Below are 27,935 nucleotides of genomic sequence, written 5' to 3'. Positions count from 1 at the left end.
ACAACACAACACAACATATCTACAACACAACATATCTACAACCACAACATATCTACAACACAACATATCTACAACACAACATATCTACAACACAACATATCTACAACACAACATATCTACAACCACAACATATCTACAACACAACACAACATATCTACAACACAACATATCTACAACACAACATATCTACAACACAACATATCTACAACACAACACAACATACCTACAACACAACACAACATATCTACAACACAACATATCTACAACACAACATATCTACAACCACAACATATCTACAACACAACACAACATATCTACAACACAACATATCTACAACACAACATATCTACAACACAACATATCTACAACACAACACAACATATCTACAACCACAACATATCTACAACACAACATATCTACAACACAACATATCTACAACACAACATATCTACAACACAACATATCTACAACACAACATATCTACAACACAACACAACATATCTACAACACAACACAACATATCTACAACACAACATATCTACAACACAACATATCTACAACACAACATATCTACAACACAACATATCTACAACCACAACATATCTACAACACAACATATCTACAACCACAACATATCTACAACCACAACATATCTACAACACAACATATCTACAACACATGTGCCTGTGTGTCTCTTCACAGTCCACATTGTTCCATAAGGTGTAGATTTATCTGTTTTTAAATCTGATTTTACTGCTTACATAAGTTCCTTGATGTGGAAGAGAGTAGTACTGTGCGTTCTGGACTTGGGGACTGTGAAGAGACCCTTGGTGGCATTGTAGGACTTGTTTCCTTCATAGCAATATCAATAAGGCAGAGCAGCACTTTATCCACCTTTGGCTGTTCAGTCCTTCAGCTCTGATCCAGAGCGACATACAGCAGTGAATGCATACATTTTTGTACTTTTTTCGTACTATGGACAGACTTCTCCCCATCTTAGCTATCATTATATCAATATGTTTTGACCATGACAGTTTACAATCCAGAGTTATTCCAAGCTGTTTAGTCACCTCAGCTTGCTCAATTTCCACATCATTCTTTACGAGATTTAGTTTAGGGTTTGTCCCAAATACAATGCTTTTAGTTTTTGAAATATTTACGACTAGCTTATTCCTTGCCACCCATTCTGAAACTCTTTGTTAAGTGTTGCAGTTAATCCACTTGATGTGGTAGCTGATGTGTTAATGTTGAGTCATCAGCATACAGAGACACACGGTGTGTGTGTGTGCGTGCGTGTGTGCGTGTGTGCGTGCGTGCGTGTGTGTGTTGCTAAGCTGTAAACTGCTCATCAAATCATTCTGCCAGAGGAATTCTTGGATTTGTATTATCGAGTGATTGTCAGAAAACAATTATTTTGTCATAGTTGAAACACTTACACACACATACATATTACATAAGCACAGGCACTTGTGCATTCACACAAACACAGACACACAGACACACACACACACATTGCACTATACATTAGAATCTGCTGATCCACGACAAATCCCAACTCCCCCATCCCTCATTCCCTGTCCAACTGCAGGGGAAACTTCCAGCTCAGCTCTCCTCTGACATACAGTGCACACGCGCCTCTGACTCTGTTCAATATAATTCCCATCTCTATCCCGCTTTGGCTGCCAGCTCTGTTTTCCAGCCAACTCCGGTGTTTTATGGGAGAAAACTTTTTCCCAGAACCAAACCGTGAGAGATTCTGTTGTTTCTGCCGGGTGGAGGAGTGGAGAGAAGGAAGAGGTGGAGTATTGGAGAAAGGGATGGAGAGGAGGAGAGACAAGAGATTCCATTCCCTATCTGTTCATACATTTGTTTGGTTTTCTGTACTTTTTTCTAATAACTAGCTGGAGGCTTGTTTATGTTTTATATTCGAACACACACGTACACACACGCACGCGGACACACACAGACACACATGATAAACCTGGGAATGAGGCAGTGGTTCATGTTTTCCAGACATACTATGCAAATAAGCTGCGCTCCCGAGGGACACACTGTAAACGGTTTTAACTGACTCTCTGTTTTCACCGAGCACATGTGCTGTAAGCATGCATTGAGATAAACTGAGTGGCCAGTTAATGATGGGAAACATAGAAATACATTTATCTTCTTGAAGTTCTAATCAGAGGAAAGAAAGTCCATTCATATCTCTATTATATCTACAGTGTACCAGCAGAGGACTCTGGATATGTTTTTATGTAAATTCACTCATATTTAATTTCATTTTAGGAGTATGCACAAGTTTATGGGGAAATAGGGCTTACATACTATATAAAACCTCTCTCTTCTTTCCATCCATCTCTCTTACATTTTGCACATACAGTGTTCACAATTTGCCGCATACTTTACACAGACACACAAATCCTCTCTCTCTCTCTCTCTCTTTCTCTACCATTTCATTTACTTACTGTGTGTCATAAGCTCCTTAGTGGAGCAGGAATCTCATTTCAGTGGTAATGTGAGAATATTCCACGCTAGAGCCATAAAACAGTGGCCCGCTGGATTAATTACACACCACACACACACACGCACGCACGCACACACACACACACACACACACACACATACACACAGACCTTCCGTTTGAAAAATAATGTGATTACTTTTCTGGTGATATAAAGGAAGAAGCGAAACAACCTGCTGGTGTAACACATGGGAGAGATGATAACAACCTGCTGGTGTAACACATGGGAGAGATGATAACAACCTGCTGGTGTAACACATGGGAGAGATGATAACAACCTGCTGGTGTAACACATGGGAGAGGTGATAACAACCTGCTGGTGTAACACATGGGAGAGATGATAACAACATGCTGGTGTAACACATGGGAGAGATGATAACAACCTGCTGGTGTAACACATGGGAGAGATGATAACAACCTGCTGGTGTAACACATGGGAGAGATGATAACAACCTGCTGGTGTAACACATGGGAGAGATGATAACAACCTGCTGGTGTAACACATGGGAGAGATGATAACAACCTGCTGGTGTAACACATGGGAGAGATGATAACAACCTGCTGGTGTAACACATGGGAGAGATGATAACAACCTGCTGGTGTAACACATGGGAGAGGTGATAACAACCTGCTGGTGTAACACATGGGAGAGATGATAACAACCTGCTGGTGTAACACATGGGAGAGGTGATAACAACCTGCTGGTGTAACACATGGGAGAGATGATAAAAACCTGCTGGTGTAACACATGGGAGAGATGATAACAACCTGCTGGTGTAACACATGGGAGAGATGATAACAACCTGCTTGTGTAACACATGGGAGAGGTGATAACAACCTGCTGGTGTAACACATGGGAGAGATGATAACAACCTGCTGGTGTAACACATGGGAGAGGTGATAACCTGCTGGTGTAACACATGGGAGAGATGATAACAACCTGCTGGTGTAACACATGGGAGAGACGATAACAACCTGCTGGTGTAACACATGGGAGAGGTGATAACAACCAGCTGGTGTAACACATTGGAGAGGTGATAACCTGCTGGTGTAAGACATGGGAGAGATGAGAACAACCTGCTGGTGTAACACATGGGAGAGGTGATAACCTGCTGGTGTAACACATGGGAGAGATGATAACAACCTGCTGGTGTAACACATGGAAGAGGTGATAACAACCTGCTGGTTTAACACATGGGAGAGGTGATAACAACCTGCAGTGTAACACATGGGAGAGATGATAACAACCTGCTGGTGTAACACATGGGAGAGGTGATAACAACCTGCTGGTGTAACACATGCGAGAGATGATAACAACCTGCTGGTGTAACACATGGGAGAGATGATAACAACCTGCTGGTGTAACACATGGGAGAGATGATAACAACCTGCTGGTGTAACACATGGGAGAGGTGATAACAACCTGCTGGTGTAACACATGGGAGAGGTGATAACAACCTGCTGGTGTAACACATGGGAGAGGTGATAACCTGCTGGTGTAACACATGGGAGAGATGATAACAACCTGCTGGTGTAACACATGGGAGAGACGATAACAACCTGCTGGTGTAACACATGGGAGAGGTGATAACAACCTGCTGGTGTAACACATTGGAGAGGTGATAACCTGCTGGTGTAAGACATGGGAGAGATGATAACAACATGCTGGTGTAACACATGGGAGAGGTGATAACCTGCTGGTGTAACACATGGGAGAGATGATAACAACCTGCTGGTGTAACAAATGGGAGAGATGAGAACAACCTGCTGGTGTAACACATGGGAGAGGTGATAACCTGCTGGTGTAACACATGGGAGAGATGATAACAACCTGCTGGTGTAACACATGGAAGAGGTGATAACAACCTGCTGGTGTAACACATGGGAGAGGTGATAACAACCTGCAGTGTAACACATGGGAGAGATGATAACAACCTGCTGGTGTAACACATGGGAGAGGTGATAACAACCTGCTGGTGTAACACATGGGAGAGATGATAACAACCTGCTGGTGTAACACATGGGAGAGATGATAACAACCTGCTGGTGTAACACATGGGAGAGACGATAACAACCTGCTGGTGTAACACATGGGAGAGGTGATAACAACCTGCTGGTGTAACACATTGGAGAGGTGATAACCTGCTGGTGTAACACATGGGAGAGATGATAACAACCTGCTGGTGTAACAAATGGGAGAGATGAGAACAACCTGCTGGTATAACACATGGGAGAGGTGATAACCTGCTGGTGTAACACATGGGAGAGATGATAACAACCTGCTGGTGTAACACATGGAAGAGGTGATAACAACCTGCTGGTGTAACACATGGGAGAGGTGATAACAACCTGCAGTGTAAAACATGGGAGAGATGATAACAACCTGCTGGTGTAACATATGGGAGAGGTGATAACAACCTGCTGGTGTAACACATGGGAGAGATGATAACAACCTGCTGGTGTAACAAATGGGAGAGATGAGAACAACCTGCTGGTGTAACACATGGGAGAGGTGATAACAACCTGCTGGTGTAACACATGGGAGAGATGATAACAACCTGCTGGTGTAACACATGGGAGAGATGATAACAACCTGCTGGTGTAACACATGGGAGAGATGATAACAACCTGCTGGTGTAACACATGGGAGAGATGATAACAACCTGCTGGTGTAACACATGGGAGAGGTGATAACCTGCTGGTGTAACACATGGGAGAGATGATAACAACCTGCTGGTGTAACACATGGAAGAGGTGATAACAACCTGCTGGTGTAACACATGGGAGAGGTGATAACAACCTGCAGTGTAACACATGGGAGAGATGATAACAACCTGCTGGTGTAACACATGGGAGAGGTGATAACAACCTGCTGGTGTAACACATGGGAGAGATGATAACAACCTGCTGGTGTAACACATGGGAGAGATGATAACAACCTGCTGGTGTAACACATGGGAGAGATGATAACAACCTGCTGGTGTAACACATGGGAGAGGTGATAACAACCTGCTGGTGTAACACATGGGAGAGATGATAACAACCTGCTGGTGTAACACATGGGAGAGATGATAACAACCTGCTGGTGTAACACATGGGAGAGATGATAACAACCTGCTGGTGTAACATATGGGAGAGGTGATAACAACCTGCTGGTGTAACACATGGGAGAGATGATAAAAACCTGCTGGTGTAACAAATGGGAGAGATGAAAACAACCTGCTGGTGTAACACATGGGAGAGATGATAACAACCTGCTGGTGTAACACATGGGAGAGATGATAACAACCTGCTGGTGTAACACATGGGAGAGATGATAACAACCTGCTGGTGTAACACATGGGAGAGATGATAACAACCTGCTGGTGTAACACATGGGAGAGATGATAACAACCTGCTGGTGTAACACATGGGAGAGATGATAACAACCTGCTGGTGTAACACATGGGAGAGGTGATAACAACCTGCTGGTGTAACACATGGGAGAGATGATAACAACCTGCTGGTGTAACACATGGGAGAGATGATAACAACCTGCATGTGTAACACATGGGAGAGGTGATAACAACCTGCTGGTGTAACACATGGGAGAGGTGATAACAACCTGCTGGTGTAACACATGGGAGAGGTGATAACAACCTGCTGGTGTAACACATGGGAGAGGTGATAACCTGCTGGTGTAACACATGGGAGAGATGATAACAACCTGCTGGTGTAACACATGGGAGAGGTGATAACAACCTGCTGGTGTAACACATGGGAGAGGTGATAACAACCTGCTGGTGTAACACATGGGAGAGGTGATAACCTGCTGGTGTAACACATGGGAGAGATGATAACAACCTGCTGGTGTAACACATGGGAGAGATGATAACAACCTGCTGGTGTAACACATGGGAGAGGTGATAACAACCTGCTGGTGTAACACATGGGAGAGATGATAACAACCTGCTGGTGTAACACATGGGAGAGGTGATAACAACCTGCTGGTGTAACACATGGGAGAGATGATAACAACCTGCTGGTGTAACACATGGGAGAGGTGATAATAACCTGTTGGTGTAACACATGGGAGAGGTGATAACAACCTGCTGGTGTAACACATGGGAGAGATGATAACAACCCTGCTGGTGTAACATATGGGAGAGGTGATAACAACCTGCTGGTGTAACACATGGGAGAGATGATAACAACCTGCTGGTGTAACACATGGGAGAGATGATAACAACCTGCTGGTGTAACACATGGGAGAGGTGATAACAACCTGCTGGTGTAACACATGGGAGAGATGATAACAACCTGCTGGTGTAACACATGGGAGAGATGATAACAACCTGCTGGTGTAACACATGGGAGAGGTGATAACCTGCTGGTGTAACACATGGGAGAGATGATAACAACCTGCTGGTGTAACACATGGGAGAGTTGATAACAACCTGCTGGTGTAACACATGGGAGAGGTGATAACAACCTGCTGGTGTAACACATGGGAGAGGTGATAACCTGCTGGTGTAACACATGGGAGAGATGATAACAACCTGCTGGTGTAACACATGGGAGAGATGATAACAACCTGCTGGTGTAACACATGGGAGAGATGATAACAACCTGCTGGTGTAACACATGGGAGAGATGATAACAACCTGCTGGTTTAACACATGGGAGAGGTGATAACCTGCTGGTGTAACACATGGGAGAGGTGAAAACAACCTGCTGGTGTAACACATGGGAGAGGTGATAACCTGCTGGTGTAACTAACACATGGGAGAGATGATAACAACCTGCTGGTGTAACACATGGGAGAGATGATAACAACCTGCTGGTGTAACACATGGGAGAGATGATAACAACCTGCTGGTGTAACACATGGGAGAGATGATAACAACCTGCTGGTGTAACACATGGGAGAGATGATAACAACCTGCTGGTGTAACACATGGGAGAGATGATAACAACCTGCTGGTGTAACACATGGGAGAGATGATAACAACCTGCTGGTGTAACACATGGGAGAGATGATAACAACCTGCTGGTGTAACACATGGGAGAGATGATAACAACCTGCTGGTGTAACACGTGGGAGACATGATAACAACCTGCTGGTTTAACACATGGGAGAGGTGCCATAACCTGCTGGTGTAACACATGGGAGAGATGATAACAACCTGCTGGTGTAACACGTGGGAGACATGATAACAACCTGCTGGTTTAACACATGGGAGAGGTGCCATAACCTGCTGGTGTAACACATGGGAGAGATGATAACAACCTGCTGGTGTAACACATGGGAGAGGTGATAACAACCTGCTGGTGTAACACATGGGAGAGATGATTATTTACACAACTACATGTTCTGCTGTCAAGCCTGCCTGGTATACTACCATAGACAGGGCTTGCCAGGTCTGCATGATATGCGGTAGGACATTTGGTGCTTTTGGTTGTTGGTAAATGGTATGTTGTAGATGTAGTTGGCCTGTCAGGCAGCAGTAGCTACAGTACAGTGACTGTGTGATACATCTGTCAAGAGAACAAACCTAACGTCACACTTGCCTAACATGATTTGTGGTGACCTTTTCCAGAGATATAGTCCTATACACTTTTAGAAGAAAAGGTGTTATCTAGAACCTAAAAGGGTTCTTTGGCTGTCCCCTTTAAAGAACCCTTTTTGGTTCCAGGTAGAACATTTTTGGTTCCAGAACTCTTTTGGGTCACAAAAGGGTTCTACCTGGAACTGAAAAGGGTTCTACCTGGAACCAATAGGGTTCTCCTATAGAAACAGGCAGCCTATTTTCTAAGAGTGTAAGAGGGAGGGAGGAAGATGAGCAGAAGGAGGAATAGGAGGAGGAGGGGTGGAAAAAGAGGAATTCCAGAAGAAAGAAATTACAATTGGAACGAGAAGGGCATGAGAGCAGAGAGGGGGAATGGGATGAAGAACAGCAGGCTAGTCGTGGTTTGAAAAGAGTGATAGAAGAGAAAGAAAGGAGTGAGAGAGAGAGGAGGAACAAAGTATGAAATGGACAGGAAGAGGAGGGGAAGGAGGGCAATGCACAAATCTATTCCTGCTGGCATTTATCAGAGGCCATTCCTATTCCCTCCCGACAGATAGATAGAATATTTAAGAATACACATCTGAGAGGAGATGCTTTTGATGAAATATAAATAATACACTTCAGGGAAGCAGAAAGCAGGAGGCAGAGTACAAACCTGACTTGGGAGTGTATGTGGTATGATGTGTGATTGAATATGTGTATTTTATTATTGCCCTCTTCCTTTCCAATCCCAGCCTGCAGTATCTGGCTCTCTCCCTCAGGCAATTCATTATCTTTATACTGATGGGATTCCCTCTGGAAGAATGAACACACACACACACACACACACACACACACAGACTCACAGGCACACACAAACTTGCGTGCACATACATTTACGTACGCACACTCACCACACAAATGCACACACACACACACACTCAAACACACACTCAAACATACACACACTTGCCAAGGGCTCTCCCAGTAGATGAGTGTGGTCATGTTTCAATAGTGTAGATAGAGTGTAGTAATGGAGAGGAATAGATCTGCAGCCAGGTTACCTGTAATACAAGTCAGTATTCCACATCCATCCATGCCGGAGGAAGTCGGGAAAGGGTGTGGAAATTGGCTACTAGGCGCAACAGTGAGCGCTGTTACCTTCAAGTAGTTTATGTTTTTTTCAAGGGCGTTGTGGACGGGATGGCGAAAGCTTCTGCCTCTGATTCCAAAGGTTGCCAGTTCGAATCCAGCGATAGAAAGTTGTTATTGATATTTTTGTTTTAAGTCTATCCCAAACCTTAACCCTTACCGTAACCATTCAGAGTTAATGCCTAACCTTTAGATTTCGGCATAAACTTAAAAATAAAATAAAAAGCCTAAAATTAACCTTAAAGATTCGAAGTTGATGCCTAAACTTAACCTTAAACAAAACTTCTAAATTTGAGAAGCATGGATGAACGTCTAATTCTGACGTGAGACTGTGAGAGCTAGTTGAGATGTGTGTGTGCGTGCTTGTCAGTATAAGACCGTTACAACATGCCAGTGTGTTTTTCTAGGTAGATCCACCACCTGCTCCCCACTCCTCAGCTCTGGAGCAGGGGTAGGTCACAGTCTGGTTCCGGTGATAGAAGACAAGTTATATCAACGTCAGTTGAAGACTATGTGGATTCCTAGAATACCATTGTTTGTTTTCTTTTGTCCTTTGCCATGCTCCATGGTGGAATTGTATTTCACTGTATTTCCCTTCCGCAGAAATGGGGAAATGCATTTCAAGAGACTTCTAAATGCCTCAAGTGTTACCATTGATACATTGGTTCATGGTTTAGGAGTTGGGATGTGTGGCAGTGTGGCTGAAGGGGAGTGTCAGGTGGGGTGGCTGAGGGTTCCAGACACATAAATACACACATGCACCTTTAATGACTGCACCAGGGCTATTTGATATTCTGCCCATTAAATGGTAACAGTGCCAGTATTCTCTCGGTTAACGGGACACGATAGAGAGGTCATTAGAGTTGAACCCCTCTGCACTCCACTATACCCTTGAGTGGGTGTGTAGGGGTGTGTCACACACACACACACACACACACACACACACACACACACACACACACACACACACACACACACACACACACACACACTGCTGGCAGTATCAGTGAGCAGGGTCTAAACTGATTTCTTTCACCTTAAATAATGGATGAAGAGAGGAGGTCAGGGGAAACAGATATCTCCCTTGTGACACACACACTGACGCTCTATGCCATGTGAGGTGTGCTCTTTCTGTCTCTGTTTCACTCTCTTTCTGTCTTTGTCTCTCTTTCTGTCTCTCTCTCTCTGCGTTGTTAGTCCAGATCACCTGAGGTTTCTGAAATCTATTTCATCCTAAACACAGAGCAGGTGCATGGTGGCCTCAGACACACACAAACCCAGTCAGAAGTAACGCTGGCTTTATCAGCAAAGCCCAGCATTCCCCACTTTATACCAGAATCTGAGGAATTCCATCAGAGTTAAAGAAGAGTTTTAGTAGAACACTGCATGATGTGTGTGTGTGTGTGTGTGTGTGTGTGTGTGTGTGTGTGTGTGTGTGTGTGTGTGTGTGTGTGTGTGTGTGTGTGTGTGTGTGTGTGTGTGTGTGTGTGTGTGTGTGTGTGTGTGTGTGTGTGTGTGTGTGTGTGTGTGTGTGTGTGTGTGATAAGCTGGTATAGAGGGACTTCATGGGGTATTCTTCCCAGAGAGTGACAGAGTGGACTAATCCCTTGCGGCTGGAGCTAAAGGGTGCAGCTCATCTTTCCCATAAATAGGGCAGAGGCAGAGTGCAGCTGTGACGGAGCGAGAAGTGGACATCCCATACGCACACACACACACACACACACACACACACACACACACACACACACACACACACACACACACACACACACACACACACACACACACACACACACACACACACACACATACACACAGGTCCCTTCAGGGCCACAAAACAGTGACAGACCCTTTCTGGCATAACAATAGCACCTCGCTACTCTGCGTGGTGTGTCACACAAACATGGGCACACATGCATGAACACATACTGTACACATGCAAACTCGTACAAATATGCATGGACACACACACACACACACACTCATGCAGTATCATAGCAGGCGCAGAAAAGCAATTGTCTTGTTGGATGTGAAACAAGGAGATGTTTGCTTTGGCCCTGTTCTACATCTTGCTGTATTAAATAGAACTCCAGGCCATGTGTGTGTGTGTGTGTGTGTGTGTGTGTGTGTGTGTGTGTGTGTGTGTGTGTGTGTGTGTGTGTGTGTGTGTGTGTGTGTGTGACACAGTTATTTCAGCTTAACTGTTACAGCATTCAAATCAAATCAAATCAAATTGTATTGCTCACATACACACATTTAGCAAATGTTATTGTGGGTGTAGCGAAATGCTTGTGTTCCTAGCTCCAACAGTGCAGTACTATCTAGCAGTGCAGTAGTATCTAAAAACGATTCACAACTTTACACAAATATCTAAAAGTAAAATAATGGATTAAGAAATATATAAATATTAGATTGAGCATTGTCGGAGTGGCACTGACTAAAATACATTATAATATACATATGAGATGAGTATGTAAACATTATTAAAGTGACTAATGTTCCATTATTAAAGTAACCAGTGATTCCAGGTCTATGTATATAGGGCAGCAGCCTCTAAGTTGCAGGGTTGCGTAATCGGGTGGAAGCCGGCAAGTGATGGCTATTTAACAGTCTGATGGCCTTAAGATATAAGATGCTTTTCAGTCTCTCGGTCCCAGCTTTAATGGACCTGTACTGACCTCGCCTTCTGGATGATAGCGGGGTGAACAGGCCGTGGCTTAGGTGGTTGATGTCCTTGATGATATTTTTGGCCTTCCTGTGACATCGGGTGCTGTAGGTGTCCTGGAGGGCAGGTAGTTTGCCCCCGGTGATGTGTTGGGCAGACAACACCACCATCTGGAGAGCTCTGCGGTTGTGGGTGGTACAGTTGCCATACAGTATAACCAACAGTGCAATTTTAAGTAAAAAATAGTTATTAGATAAACAATAGATGAGTAAAGAAATCATGGTCAAACCATGGTGCCTGGGTCTCAAACCTAGAGCTGCACGTTCACTAGCTCAAGGACAATACTCAGTCAGTAAAATCAAGTCAAAGTGTTTTGGTGGTGTACACAGTTTTGAAGATGTTAGCGCATGTGGGCGAAATGCTTATCTTTCTAGATCCAACACAATAACAAGCATGATCTCTAGCTGTGACACACCAGCGTGATTATAACAACCTAGATACTGTATTCCTGTTTGCTGAGTTTTTATCCTGCTGGTACTTACCGTTTAGAAGGTTCTTAAGCATAAGTAGTGAGATGGTGCAAATCTGTCCCATTTATGTGGGATTAAGGCCAGTAGATTTATCTTAATACCTACAGCACATATCTACACTAGAAAGATTGAGCACAGAGCTCAAATTTACACCCCTCTTCAAGAATGAAAATGTGTCACAAACTTTGATTCGAAGTAAAGTATCAGTATACAGTGCCTTCAGGAAGTATTCAGACCCCATGACTTTTTCCACATTTTGTTACGTTACAGCCTTATTCTAAAATGTATTACATAATTAAAAAATCCTCATCACACACAATACCGCACAATGACAAAGCGGAAACAGGTTTTTAGACATTTTTGCAAATGTATTACAAATAAAAGTCAGAAATACTTTACTTACATAATTAGTCAGACTCTTTGATAGGAAACTCGAAATTGAGCTCAGGTGCATCCTGTTTCCATTGATCATCCTTGAGATGTTTCTACAACTTTGAGTCCACCTGTGGTAAAAATCAATTGATTGGACATGATTTGGAAAGGCACACACCTGTCTATATACGGTCACACAGTTGACAGTGCATGTCAGAGCAAAAACCAAGCCATGAGGTCAAAGGAATTGTCCTTAGAGCTAAGAGACAGGATTGTGTCGAGACACAGATCCGGGGAAGGGTACCACAAACTTTCTGCAGCATTGAAGATCGCCAAGAACACAGTGGCCTCCATCATTCTTAAATGAAATAAGTTTGAAACCACCAAGACTCTTCCTAGAGCTGGACGCCCAGCCAAACTGATCAATCGGGAGAGAAGGGCCTTGGTCAGAGAGGTGACTAAGAATCCGATGGTCACTCTGACAGAGCTCCAGAGTTCCTCTGTGGAGTTGGCAGAACCTTCCAGAAAGACAACCATCTCTGCATCACTCCACAAATCAGGCCTTTATGGTAGAATGACCAGACGGAAGCAACTCCTCAGTAAAAGGCACCTGACAGCCCACTTGGAGTTTGCCGAAAGGCACCTTAAGGACTCTCAGACCATGAGAAACAAGTTTCTCTGGTCTGATGAAACCAAGATTGAACTCTTTGGCTTGAATGCAAAGCATCACGTCTGGAAGAAACTGGCACCATTCCTACGGTGAAGCATGGTGGGGGCAGCATCATGCTGTGGGGATGCTTTTCAGCAGCAGGGACTGAGGGACTAGTCAGGATGGAGGGAAAGATGAACGGAGCAAAGTACCAAGAGATCCTTGATGAAAACCTCTTCCAGTGTGCTCTGGACCTCAGACTGGGGCGAAGGATCACCTTCCAATAAGACAACGACCCTATGCACACAGCCAAGACAACGCAGGAACGGCTTCGGGACAAGTTTCTGAATGTTCTTGAACCCGACTTAAACCTGATCGAACATTTCTGGAGAGACCTGAAATAGCTGTGCAGTGATGCTCCCCATCGAACCTGACAGAGCTCTGCAGAGAAGAATGGGAGAAACTCCCCAAATACAGGTGTGCCAAACTTGTAGTATTTTTTTTTTTTATGTTCATTAAAATATTTTTTTGTTTTGTCATTATGGGGTATTATGTGTAGATTGATAAGGGGAAAAAACAATTGAATCCATTTTCGAATAAGGTTGTAACGCAACCAAATGTGGAAAAAGTCAAGGGGTCTGAATACTTTCCGAATGTACTGTTAGTATAAGCATTGCGTTTTACAGAGTAGTAGCTGAATCATAAGTGTTCAGTAGTCAGTCTCTCTGATTTAGTAACAGTTATTCTGTAACTGGGTGGGGAGAGGGAAGTTAAGGAAGAGTCTGTGAACTAAAGCGCTAGAAGTAGTGCAGTTTTGGAAAGCTTTGGGAATAAAGCTATGTGGTAAAATCAGTATTAAGCAGACTTGGCTACAGAAATATCGCTGTGTGTTTGAAGTGCCGGAGTGTGTTTCTGATTTTCAAAACTTAATTAGAAACACATTTCTCTCCCACATTCACTAACGGGCTGGTGAGTGGAGCACACACACACACACGCACACGCGCACACACACACACACACACACACACACACACACACACACACACACACACACACACACACACACAGTCTTGTATATATAATATTGTGAGGACACACAATTCAGTCCCATACAAAATCCTATTTTCCCTAACCCCTAACCCTAACCAATACCCTTACCCTAACCCAAACCTTAATGCTAACCCTAACCCTAACCTTAACCCAAAAACTTAACCGTAGTAACCCTAATACTAAAGCTTTTTATTTTTTATTTTTTTGTATTTAACCTTTATTCAACTAGGTAAGTCAGTTATGAACAACTTCTTATTTACAATGAAGGCCTATCCCAGCCAAACCCGGACGACGCTGGGCCAATTGTGTGCCGCCCTTTGAGACTCCCAATCACGGCCGGATATGATACAGCCTGGGTGGAGCTAACCCTAGCTCATAATCCTAAAACTAACCCTAGCTCATAATCCTAATTATAACCCTAATTTTAACCTTAACCCTAAACCCCCAAGAAATAGCATTTGAACTTGTGGGGTCTAACACAATGTTCCCAGTTGGTCACACAGTTGGACTTCTGGTCCCCACAAGTATAGTTAAAAACATCCACAAACACACACACACAGGCACACACACATACACACATTTACCCACAGTGACACACACACATACGTGCTGGCCGAGACATAGGCAAATGTGCTAGAAGGCAGGTCAGGCACACACAAACAAAACAGATCTCTCCCACAGTTTTTCTACACATTCCTGGCTGCTCTGTGACCCTCCCTGCGACGTCACACACAAAACACAGGGAACCATAAAGGTTCCAGAGCCAGAACTGATGGAGTCTTCTTACATCATTCACAAAGGGAGAGGTGCTTTTGTCTTCCAGTGCACAGTGAGAAACTCACACACACATTGACCTACACACATTCATCATAGAGAGAGAGAGAGAGAGAGAGAGAGAGAGAGAGAGAGAGAGATTATGTTTTCTGAATCTGCGTGTGCGCATGTGTTTCTAGCCTACCGCAACGCAGAACCAGGGTTAAAGAGTCTCCATCTTGCTTTAATTAACTGTTTATATCACATTCCACCAACACAGCTTACCTCTAACCCAGACCCCTAACCCCATCTCCTCCCACACTAACACCACCACCACGCCACCTCTACCCTACAACTCACCATGTCTCCATTACTTTTACTGTCATTCTCACCATGTTTCTTGTTGTCACACAGTTGTCTGATATTTTTCTACCCCTTTATCCCTCGTTCTCTTTCTTCCTCTCTTCATTTTCATCCATTACAGCAGGTCCAGTGCATCATGGGTTTCTCCGATTCAAACATTCACTTTCTCCCTCTCCTCCTTCCCTTCCGCTTAACCTCTAATTTTCCTTATTTCCCCCTGTCCCTAACTCTTTTCCTGTCTTCCCTTTCTCCCCTCATATCCCCCACTCTCCTTTACTCTCCTTTCTCCCTCCCTCCCTCCCTCCCTCCCTCCTCAACTGGAGAAGTTGGACAGGCTAGTTTCCGAAGTCTGGAACAGGCCAAAAATACCCAGAAACACAGAAACACAGAAACACACTTCTTTCATTTCTCTTCACCTCTACAGTGCAACACTGAACCATAGTTCCCATATTCTGCTAAGTGAAATCTGGGATTTTAACACACCATGTTGACACTGACGGTTTGAATGAGACAATGTCATTCTAGTGAGGATGCTCTTCATGATGTTACTATCATGGTGCCAACCTGGATGTTAAAGTTATTTTGACACAGACATCATTCAAACCAGTGGGGTAACTAAGACAGTATGACCCCACGGCATAGATCATGTTATTACAGACCTATAGTCACTCAGGTTCAACCATCCTATATGATAGCTCCTGTGTCTCTATGAGGACAGCTGTATGGTATAGCCACGGTCTAGTGACTCATCTGGGTATGCAAGAAGAAAGTTTGACATACTATGGCTCCAACTGTCATGCCACCAGCCACCAGCATATGACAAGTCCGCAGATCAGCGGACACACAGACATGGACAAAATAGTCAATATTAATAAGCCGATGTGCATTTGATTCCAATGTATTTTCTGAGACCTATACCTTATGGGAGACTGAGTAACTGTAAAGCTGATTAAGGCAGTAGTTCTGACGGTTTCTCCAACTGTAGCCTACAGTGAACACAGTGGCCAAATTTAGGTCATTCAGAATGAGATGCAGTTCAACGGCTGGAGTTTGAACCACAAGGCAGCATCTGTAGCCAAACCAAACAAAAGAGCTAGCTAGGAGAACTGTTTTAGAAACAAGCAAGAAAAGAGTGTGAGAGAGAGGGGGGATGAGAGAGAGGGGGAGGATAGAGAGGGAGAGAGGGGGGAGGATAGAGAGGGAGGAAGGGAGAGAGGGGGAGGATAGAGAGGGAGGAAGGGAGAGAGGGGGATGAGAGAGAGGGAGGTAGGGAGAGAGGGGGAGGATAGAGAGGGAGGAAGGGAGAGAGGGGGAGGATAGAGAGGGAGGAAGGGAGAGAGGGGGATGAGAGAGAGGGAGGTAGGGAGAGAGGGGGAGGATAGAGAGGGAGGAAGGGAGAGAGGGGGAGGATAGAGAGGGATGAAGGGAGAGAGGGGGATGAGAGAGAGGGAGGTAGGGAGAGAGGGGGGAGGATAGAGAGAAAGAGAGTAGTGAGAGAGAGGGGGGAGGAGAGAAAGGGAGGAAGGGAGAGAGGGGGAAGATAGAGAGAAAGAGAGTAGTGAGAGAGAGGGGATGAGAGAAAGGGAGGAAGGGAGAGAGGGGGAAGATAGAGAGAAAGAGAGTAGTGAGAGAGAGGGGGGATGGGAGAGAGGGAGGAAGGGAGAGAGGGGGAGGATAGAGAGAAAGAGAGTAGTGAGAGAGAGGGAGGAAGGGAGAGAGGGGGGAGGATAGAGAGAAAGAGAGTAGTGAGAGAGAGGGGGGATGGGAGAGAGGGAGGAAGGGAGAGAGGGAGGAAGGGAGAGAGGGGGGAGGATAGAGAGAAAGAGAGTAGTGAGAGAGAGGGGGATGGGAGAGAGGGACGAAGGGAGAGAGGGGGAGGATAGAGAGAAATAGAGTAGTGAGAGAGAGGGGGGATGGGAGAGAGGGAGGAAGGGAGAGAGGGGGGAGGATAGAGAGTAGTGAGAGAGAGGGGGGAGGATAGAGAGGGGAAGGGAGAGAGGGGGAGGATAGAGAGAAAGAGAGTAGTGAGAGAGAGGGGGAAGGGAGAGAGGAGGGAGGATAGAGAGTAGTGAGAGAGAGGGGGGAGGATAGAGAGGGGAAGGGAGAGAGGGGGGAGGATAGAGAGTAGTGAGAGAGAGGGGGGAGGATAGAGAGGGGAAGGGAGAGAGGGGGGAGAATAGAGAGAAAGAGAGTAGTGAGAGAGAGGGGGAAGGGAGAGAGGAGGGAGGATAGAGAGAAAGAGAGTAGTGAGAGAGAGGGGGAAGGGAGAGAGGAGGGAGGATAGAGAGTAGTGAGAGAGAGGGGGGAGGATAGAGAGGGGAAGGGAGAGAGGGGGGAGGATAGAGAGTAGTGAGAGAGAGGGGAGGATAGAGAGGGGAAGGGAGAGAGGGGGGAGAATAGAGAGAAAGAGAGTAGTGAGAGAGAGGGGGAAGGGAGAGAGGAGGGAGGATAGAGAGTAGTGAGAGAGAGGGGGGAGGATAGAGAGGGGAAGGGAGAGAGGGGGGAGGATAGAGAGTAGTGAGAGAGAGGGGGGAGGATAGAGAGGGGAAGGGAGAGAGGGGGGAGAATAGAGAGAAAGAGAGTAGTGAGAGAGTGAAAACAGTAGCAGCATCCTCTCCTGAATTGAGGATATTATGAACATTTCTGATTGTATTAAGAGAGAGACAAACAAACAAAAACAAAAGCAAAGTTTTATCATGCTTTGTCGATTTCAAAAAAGCTTTTGACTCAATTTGGAATGAGGGCCTGCTGTATAAACGGATGGACAGCTGTGTTGGGGGGGACCTATGATATTATAAAATCAATGTACACAAACAATAAGTGTGTCTGATAGTTTTTGTCTTTTTGTTTAATTTGCTTTGTAGATTGTTGTTGTTTTTGTTTTTTTTGTGTGTGTTTTTTCACTTGCTTTGGCAATGTAAACACATGTTTCCCGTGACAATAAAGCCCTTTGAATTGAATTGAGAGAGAGACCTTTCCCAGATGAATTTTGGCTCCTGGTGCGCAGATCAAGATGTCTATTTGTAGGTCGTTCTTCGGCTGTTCCTAGTAGGCTACACACACACACACAGTCGTCTGCAATGTATTATGACTGAGAGCTGCAGAAAGAAAATTCCCCCTTTACTCTCTCCCCGCCCCCACAGCCAGCCCCGTTATTATCATGTTTTCGTACTACCAGCGTTGATGACAGAACAGGCTAGGAGGAGAGGAAAAGAAAATAGCGTGGATTCATTGACTCGCACACAGTTTGGGATTATTTGATTCGGTCAGTCCCCTCTGTCTTTCGTTTTTGGTACAGTCTCCCTCTCTGCATGTTCATTGCGTTGGTGTTTCTGCTGGGCGCCGGTGTCTCAAGGGAGAGGGGGGGTGCTCGGGTGGTCTGAATAGCCGGGAAGAAGCGTCTGTTTCGGTGGGAGGATGAACCATTGAACGGTGCAGCGCTGCTGGTTGGAAGCGGGCCAGGGTCGCTGTGTGTGGGAGAGAGCTCGTTCAGAAGGAGATGGGATGTCTTGGCTCCGTTGTCAACCCGGATTAACGGAAAACGGGGATAGGGTTGCAACGCTTCTCCTGTGTGAGTCGCACCGGTCACTCAATATTGCAAGGATGCTGATGGCGTTCTAGGCCGGGGAACAAGGATTTTACCAACTGGATTTATTGCATCGTTTATTGGGATTATTTCAGGCTCGATAAATCTGAAAGTCCGTGTGGAATTGTGTTTGAGCGACCCAGACATTCTCCAAAGGTAAATGTCGATCTTCCTCTTTCTGCTGTTGGCCTATGTGCATTGCATGTGTAACACGGTCCATTTGTAGTTTATCCCGAAATGCGGGTTTGTGTTTTGAATATATCGCTGGGTAGGCTACAATCGAAAAGCCTATCTAAAATAGAAATAGCATGGTTAGCCAACTATCAGAAAACCAGCAATAATTTCTACCCTGTCTACCGATGTGACTAGAGGCAGTTATCATCTGTAGCCTGCAGAGGATGCATTCAAACTTGCCTTGCAATGGGTCAAACATGTCGGCGAGTGAATCATTCTGATTGTGTAGAGAGCTCGGCTGCAGCTTGTTTATGATTCAAACTCACAATCGTGCCTCCGTCTCTGAACTAGCACCGTGTCTGTTTCCACCATGTGAATAGGGAATATTTTGTGATGTGTTATTACAGTGTTATTGTGCGTGTGGACGGACATAGCCTGGCTGCGTACCAAATTGAATAGATTGTTTCCAGTTTAGGGTCACACTGATACAATGTTTCAAGAACTGTGCTTCAACTCGTGCTTTATCCTAATAGGGATACAATGTAAGATTTCAAACCTGTCAGCTACATTCACAGATGGTGGATAGTTATTGTCATGACTGAACAGCCCATGCCTATGTAGACTGGAGAGTGAATGACTTCAGTGTTATGGAAATATCCGGTTTTAAGTATTGGTCTTGTGTTCCTAGTAGATTTGATGTGACTGCTGTCTCATGACGTTTCAGTGCATTTAATGGAAGGTGATCTGGTGAGATTGATAATCTAGTCTGCGAATTAGCTAACATTGACATTTTAGTCATTTATCAGACACTCTTTTCCAGAGCGATTTACAGTAAGTAGTAAGTACATACATTTTTCATACATCTTTGTACTAGAAATCTATTTTTGGTAACATTCACACCCATTCAGTGTAGCAAGTGTCAAAACGTTGTCACATGTTGTAGCCTTCAATTCTTAGTGATCTTTTACTTTATTTTATTTTTTTAAATATCATTGAATATTGTGTAGATTTAGTGACCTTGTCCTCCTTGGATTGGGTTACCTAAACAGCAGAGCCAGTGATTTGTAACTGTGCCTGTTATTGTGGTGTTCTTCTCCCTTAGTGCCTCAAGCAAAGCCTCCTCATTCTCTGGTGTACTTTAGTATAACAGAGAGAGAATATGCTGCCTGTATGTAGATAAGACAGTCGGTGTGTGGTGTATGTGTGTGTGCTACAGCCTTATCTGTGTCTGCATTTCAGGTCTAGGGGGTCAGTGGATTTCTGGCCAGTGATCTCTATCATAATCTACCTCTGGTCCAGACAGGGAGATCTTGCACAGGCAGCATGGACTGGCTGGTGTTAGGACATCTTGGGAATGCAGAGGAGTCATTTGGGGAGAATATTCACAGACCAGACTATAGCTGACTGGCAGCTCATTTACAACTACGTTCTGAAACTGTGGGAGAACTAAACTCCAGGACCTAAGGAGTGGCCCGTAGTGCTGCATAGTGCACATGTCACAGCAAGCTAAATGAGTGCAACACATAACAAAAGCCACAGACCACGGGTTGAGACACTGTATTAGAGTGGTACAGTACCAGTTGAACGTTTGGACACACCTACTCATTCAAGGGTTTTTCTTTATTTTTACTATTTTATGCATTGTAGAATAATAGGGAAGACATCAAAACGATGATGTAACACATAGTGTAGTAACCAAAAATGTGTTAAACAAATCTATATACAGCTTTGCACATTCTTGGCATTCTCTCAACCAGCTTCATTAGGTAGTCACCGGGAATGCATTTCAGTTAATAAGTGTGCCTTGTTAAAAGTAAATTTGTGGAATTTCTTTCCTTCTTAATGCGTTTGAGCCATTTAATTGTGTTGTGACAAGGTAGGAGTGGTATACAGAAGATAGCCCTATTTGGTAAAATACGAAGTCCATATTATGGCAAGAACAGCTCAAATAAGCAAAGAGAAACGACAGTCCATCATTACTTTAAGACATGAAGGTCAGTCAATGCGGCAAATATCAAGAACTTTGAAAGTTTCTTCAAGTGCAGTCGCAAAAACCATGAAGCACTATGATGAAACTGGCTCTCATGAGGATGCCACAGGAAAGGAAGATCCAGAGTTACCTTGAATGAGTAGGTGTGTCCAAACTTTTGACTGGTACTGTATTTCTAATAGAGGTAATTCCAACTAATAATTGGGTTGTTCTATTACTAGGCGAGTGAAGCAATAGCAGTAGAAGAGGTGGAGGTTGTTTGAGTGCAGGTGCAGCCACTTTAAACCTTAAACCACAGAGAGGTAGGGACAACTAAGCCCATCAAAGGAAGCTGGACTAAAGGCACACACACACACACACACACACACACACACACACACACACACACACACACACTGGCAGCAGCCTCAGGGCAGAGCTCAGCTCACACAGGGGTAGTTGTTGAAACAATCTTGAACTATTGCTCTCTTTTTCTCTCAATTCGATTCGATTCAAAGGGCTTTATTGGCATGGGAAACAATTCAATTCAAAGGGCTTTATTGGCATGGGAAACAATTCAATTCAAAGGGCTTTATTGTCATGGGAAACAATTCAATTCAAAGGGCTTTATTGGCATGGGAAACAATTCAATTCAAAGGGCTTTATTGTCATGGGAAACAATTCAATTCAAAGGGCTTTATTGGCATGGGAAACAATTCAATTCAAAGGGCTTTATTGGCATGGGAAACAATTCAATTCAAAGGGCTTTATTGTCATGGGAAACAATTCAATTCAAAGGGCTTTATTGTCATGGGAAACAATTCAATTCAAAGGGCTTTATTGTCATGGGAAACAATTCAATTCAAAGGGCTTTATTGTCATGGGAAACAATTCAATTCAAAGGGCTTTATTGGCATGGGAAACAATTCAATTCAAAGGGCTTTATTGTCATGGGAAACAATTCAATGCAAAGGGCTTTATTGTCATGGGAAACAATTCAATGCAAAGGGCTTTATTGTCATGGGAAACAATTCAATGCAAAGGGCTTTATTGTCATGGGAAACAATTCAATGCAAAGGGCTTTATTGGCATGGGAAACAATTCAATTCAAAGGGCTTTATTGGCATGGGAAACAATTCAATTCAAAGGGCTTTATTGGCATGGGAAACAATTCAATTCAAAGGGCTTTACTGGCAAGGGAAACATACAGTTGAAGTCGGTAGTTTACATACACCTTAGCCAAAAACATTTAAACTCAGTTTTTCACAATTCCTGACATTTAATCCTAGTAAGAATTCCCTGTCTTAAGTCAGTTAGGATCACAACTTTATTTTAAGAATGTGAAATGTCAGAATAATAGTAGAGATAATTATTTATTTCAGCTTTTATTTCTTTCATCACATTCCCAGTGGGTCAGAAGTTTACATACACTCAGTTAGTATTTGGTACCATTGCCTTTAAATTGTTTAACTTGGGTCAAACGTGGCCAAGACTATGGCCAAGACCACTATGGCCAAGACCAAGGTAACCTTCCACAAGCTTCCCACAATAAGTTGGGTGAATTTTGGCCCATTCCTCCTCAGAGCTGGTGTAACTGAGTCAGGTTTGTAGGCCTCCTTGCTCGCACACACTTGTTCAGTTTTTCTATAGGGTTGAGGTCAGGGCTTTGTGATGGCAGCTCCAAAACCTTGACTTTGTTGTCCTTGACTTTGTTGACCCCCATAACATGATGCTGCCAGCCCCGTGCTTCACGGTTGGAATGGTGTTCTTCGGCTTGCAAGCCTCCACCTTTTTCCTCCAAACATAACGATGGTCATTATGGTCAAAAACAGTTCTGTTTTTGTTTCATCAGATCAGAGGACATTTCTCCAAAAAGTTTGATCTTTGTCCCCATGTGCCGTAGTCTGGCTTTTTTATGGTGGTTTTGGAGCAGTGGCTTCTTCCTTGTTGAGCGGCCTTTCAGGTTATGTCGATATAGGACTTGTTTTACTGTGGATATAGATACTTTTGTACCTGTTTCTTCCAGCATCTTCACAAGGTCCTATGAGACAGAACGCGTCTCCTTCCTGAGCGGTATGACGGCTGCGTGGTTCCATGGTGTTTATACTTGCGTACTATTGTTTGTACAGATGAACGTGGTACCTTCAGGCGTTTGGAAATTGCTCCCAAGGATGAACCAGACTTGTGGAGGTCTACAATTGTTTTCCTGAGGTCTTGGCTGATTTCTTTTGATTTTCCCATGATATCAAGCAAAGAGGCACTGAGTTTGAAATACATCCACAGGTACAGCTCCAATTGACTCAAATGTTGTCAATTTGCATATCAGAAGCTTCTAAAGCCATGACATTATTTTCTGGAATTTTCCAAGCTGTTTAAAGGCACAGTCAACTTAGTGTATGTGAACTTCTGACCCACTGGAATTGTGATACAGTGAATTATAAGTGAAATAATCTGTCTGTAAACAATTGTTGGAAAAATTACTTGTGTCATGCACAAAGTAGATGTCCTAACCGACTTGCCAAAACTATAGTTTGTTAACAAGACATTTGTGGAGTGGTTGAAAAACAAGTTTTAATGACTCCCAACATAAGTGTATGTAAACTTCCGACTTCAACTGTATGTTTACATTGCCAAAGCAAGTAAAATAGATAAACAATAGTGAAATAAACAATCAAAATGAACATATGTTTACATTACCTAAGCAAACCTCTCCCTCTATTAAATTTTCAATTTTAATTCAAAGGGCGTTGTTGGCATAGGAAACATATGTTTACATTGCCATAGCAAATGGAATAGACAATAAACAGAAGGGAAATAAATAACAGAATAATTAGTGAACATTACACTCACAAAAGGTTTAAAGGAATGTAGACATTTCCCTCTCTCTCTGTCTCTGTCTGTCTCTGTCTCTGTGTCTCTCTCTCTCTCTCTCTCTCTCTCTGTCTCTCTCTGTCTCTCTCTCTGTCTGTCACAGTCTCTATTTCTGTCCTCAGCCCGCTGCCAATTCTCACATCCATCTTCTCACCCTGCTGCTATAGTGGACCACATGGTGAGGTTTACCCACTACCCACACAAAGTCACAGGAACCTGTGGTGATCCTAAGTTAAGAGGTGTACCAACAGAGCAATGCCAGGGGGGTGACTCAGGGTGTTTGTCAAGATGAGATGGCTGACTGTCCACCTGCTTTCTGCCCTCTCTCTTGCTCTCTTAATTCAAAGGGCTTTACTGGCATGGGAAACATATGTTTACATTGCCCAAGCAAGTGAAATAGATCATAAACAAACAAATAAGGTAAACATTACACTCACAAATGTTCCAAAGGAATAGAGACATTTCAAATGTCATATTATGGCTATATGCAGTGTTGTAATGATGTGCGTCTCTCTCTCGCTCTGGGTGAAATAGGGTTCACACAGCTAAAAGAATCAATAAGCCTGCTACCTATCGAAAAACCAAAGACTTCACATGGCAATCCCATGATACCTCCCAGTGTGTGTGTTTCAACTTATATTTGTCACATGCACAAGTAGAGTGAAATGCTGTGTGTGTGTTAGCCCCACCCTGACCCTGGCCAGGACTGTTTCCATGGTTATGTTATATGTTTATGTCTCAGTCTGTCGATCTGTTACTGTAACGTGTTACTGTGTCTGAAGGGGGTGCTGGAGGTGTGTGTGTTTTAGAGATGGGTAGAGATAGACAATAGTGTGTGTGTGTGTTTTAGAGATGGTTAGCAATAGACATTAGTGTGTGTGTGTGTTTTAGAGATGGGTAGCGATAGACATTAGTGTGTGTGTGTTTAGAGATGAGTAGCGATAGACATTAGTGTGTGTGTGTGTTTAGAGATGCGTAGCGATAGACAGTGTGTGTGTGTGTGTGTTTAGAGATGGGCAGCGATAGACATTAGTGTGTGTGTTTTAGAGATGTGTAGCGATAGACATTAGTGTGTGTGTGTGTGTGTGTTTAGAGATGGGTAGCGATAGACATTAGTGTGTGTTTGTGTGTAATGCTCCGGGTGTCGTGGGTGTGGAGTCAAATGCAGGAGACAGAGAGTTCAATGCTGCGCGTCTTTTAATCGCACCAATGCACCACAGGGTGCTCACAAAAACGTTACGTTCCCAAAACACAGGGAATCAAAATGTACAATGGGAAACAATCCCGACCGGACACTAACACGTGCCTATACCACAGAGCCGAAGGTTTACATAGAAATAATCCCGCACAACAACCAGGCGGGCCGGCTGTCTAATAAAGACAAACTAATTAAACATTCACAGGTGCTACCACTCAACATACAAGGAGGGGAAGGAAAAACAATCAGTGGCAGCTAATAGGCCGGTGACGACGACCGCCGAGCGCCACCTGCCCGGGAAAGGGAAACACCCTCGGTCGGACTCGTGACATTGTGTTTAGAGATGGGTAGCGATATACATTAGTGTGTGTGTTTTAGAGATGGGTAGCGATAGACATTAGTGTGTGTGTGTGTTTAGAGATGGGTAGCGATAGACATTAGTGTGTGTGTGTGTGTGTGTGTGTGTGTGTGTGTGTGTGTGTGTGTGTGTGTGTGTGTGTGTGTTTAGAGGTGGGTAGCGATAGACATTAGTGTGTGTGTGTGTGTGTGTTTTAGCGATTGGTGTGTGTGTCTGACATGACATGTTTCAGTTTCAAGTCTTTATGTCACATGCACAGTGAAAGTACAGTGAAATGCTCAAAACCCAACAATGGAATTCAATAACAATATATTACTAGAAAAGAACAGAGAAATAAGAATAGGAAATATGAAATACACAATAAAGTAAGTAAGCATACTATATACAGGAAATATTTAAAAAGTAAAATGCAATACCACATTTACATGTACAGGGATACTGGAGTGATGGAGGTAGATATGTATAGGGGTAAGGGGACTGGGATGCTGTAGTGATGGAGGTAGATATGTACAGGGGTAAGGGGACTAGGCAACAGGATAAGATAAACAGAGTAGCATAAGCTTGTATATGAGTGGGTGTTTAGAGTCAGTATAAATGTATGTACATATTATGTGTGAGTGAGCAAAGGATGGCGTGTGTGTGTGTGGGTACGCAGGGCCCTGTGAGTGTGTGTTGGAGTGACAGTGTGTGTGAGTACACAGGGCCCTGTGAGTGTGCAGGGCCCTGTGAGTGTGTGTTAGAGTGACAGTGTGTGTGAGTGTGCAGGGCCCTGTGAGTGTGTGTTGGCGTGACAGTGTGTGTGGGTACGCAGGGCCCTGTGAGTGTGCAGGGCCCTGTGAGTGTGTTTTGGCATGCCAGTGTGTGTGAGTACGCAGGGCCCTGTGAGTGTGTGTTGGAGTGGCAGTGTGTGAGTACGCAGGGCCCTGTGAGTGTGCCGGGCCCTGTGAGTGTGTGTTAGAGTGACAGTGTGTGTGAGTGTGCAGGGCCCTGTGAGTGTGTGTTGGCGTGACAGTGTGTGTGGGTACGCAGGGCCCTGTGAGTGTGCAGGGCCCTGTGAGTGTGTGTTGGCATGACAGTGTGTGTGAGTACGCAGGGCCCTGTGAGTGTGCAGGGCCCTGCGAGTGTGTGTTGGAGTGGTAGTGTGTGTGAGTACGCAGGGCCCTGTGAGTGTGCAGGGCCCTGTGAGTGTGTGTTGGAGTGGCAGTGTGTGTGAGTGTGCAGGGCCCTGTGAGTGTGTGTTGGAGTGGTAGTGTGTGTGAGTACGCAGGGCCCTGTGAGTGTGCAGGGCCCTGTGAGTGTGTGTTGGAGTGACAGTGTGTGTGTGTGCAGGGCCCTGTGAGTGTGTGTTGGAGTGGCAGTGTGTGTGAGTACGCAGGGCCCTGTGAGTGTGTGTTAGAGTGACAGTGTGTGTGAGTGTGCAGGGCCCTGTGAGTGTGGGTTGGAGTGGTAGTGTGTGTGAGTACACAGGGCCCTGTGAGTGTGCAGGGCCCTGTGAGTGTGTGTTGGAGTGGCATGTGTGTGTGAGTACGCAGGGCCCTGTGAGTGCGTGTTGGAGTGACAGTGTGTGTGAGTGTGTGTTGGAGTGACAGTGTGTGTGAGTGTGTGTTGGAGTGACAGTGTGTGTGAGTGTGTGTTGGAGTGACAGTGTGTGTGAGTGTGTGTTGGAGTGACAGTGTGTGTGAGTGTGCAGGGCCCTGTGAGTGCGTGTTGGAGTGACAGTGTGTGTGAGTGTGTGTTGGAGTGACAGTGTGTGTGAGTGTGTGTTGGAGTGACAGTGTGTGTGAGTGTGTGTTGGAGTGACAGTGTGTGTGAGTGTGCATAGAGACGATGCACAGATTGAAATTAAAGGTCAATAAAGATAAAGGTAAACTCAGATGGTCTGTGTAGATGGTCCGTGTAGATGGTCCGTGTAGATGGTCTGTGTAGATGGTTCTTTTCACACCGCCTGATATAGAGGTCCTGGATGGCAGGGAGCTTGTCCCCAGTGATGTACTGGTCTGTCTGCACCACCCTCTGTAGCGCCATGCGATCGAGACCAAGCAGTGATGCAGCCAGTCAACATGCTCCCAATGGTACAGTTGTAGAACCTTTGGAGGATTTGAGGGTCAATGCATAACTTGTTCAACCTCCTTTAAGTATTTAATGATTTGGACACCGAGGAAGTTGAAGCTGCTCCACTGCCACCCCGTCAATATG

The 27,935-nt window shown here is 44.5% G+C and overlaps 1 protein-coding gene across 30 annotated transcripts in view; it reads left to right on the top strand.

Annotated features, from left to right (window-relative positions):
* Nucleotides 1-27,935, top strand: part of LOC110532201 (FERM domain-containing protein 4A) — a 204,393-nt gene that overhangs the window by 112,566 nt on the left and 63,892 nt on the right. For 2 of the 30 annotated variants that reach the window (XM_090229223.1, XM_090229245.1), the window contains exon 1: nt 18,564-19,325. The exons of 24 other annotated variants lie outside the window; for them this stretch is intronic. The gene's annotated coding sequence lies outside the window, so the exon portion shown is untranslated. Of the gene's footprint in view, nt 1-18,563; nt 19,326-27,935 lie in introns of those variants that run through there. 4 more of the 30 variants (XM_090229239.1, XM_090229249.1, XM_090229229.1 and 1 more) reach the window with 2 other exon arrangements.

This window comes from Oncorhynchus mykiss, chromosome 1, assembly GCF_057628025.1.
Source record: "Oncorhynchus mykiss isolate SJ-2025 chromosome 1, ASM5762802v1, whole genome shotgun sequence".
In the NCBI taxonomy this organism is placed as follows: domain Eukaryota; kingdom Metazoa; phylum Chordata; class Actinopteri; order Salmoniformes; family Salmonidae; genus Oncorhynchus; species Oncorhynchus mykiss.
This window is presented reverse-complemented; position numbering and strand designations above follow the sequence as displayed.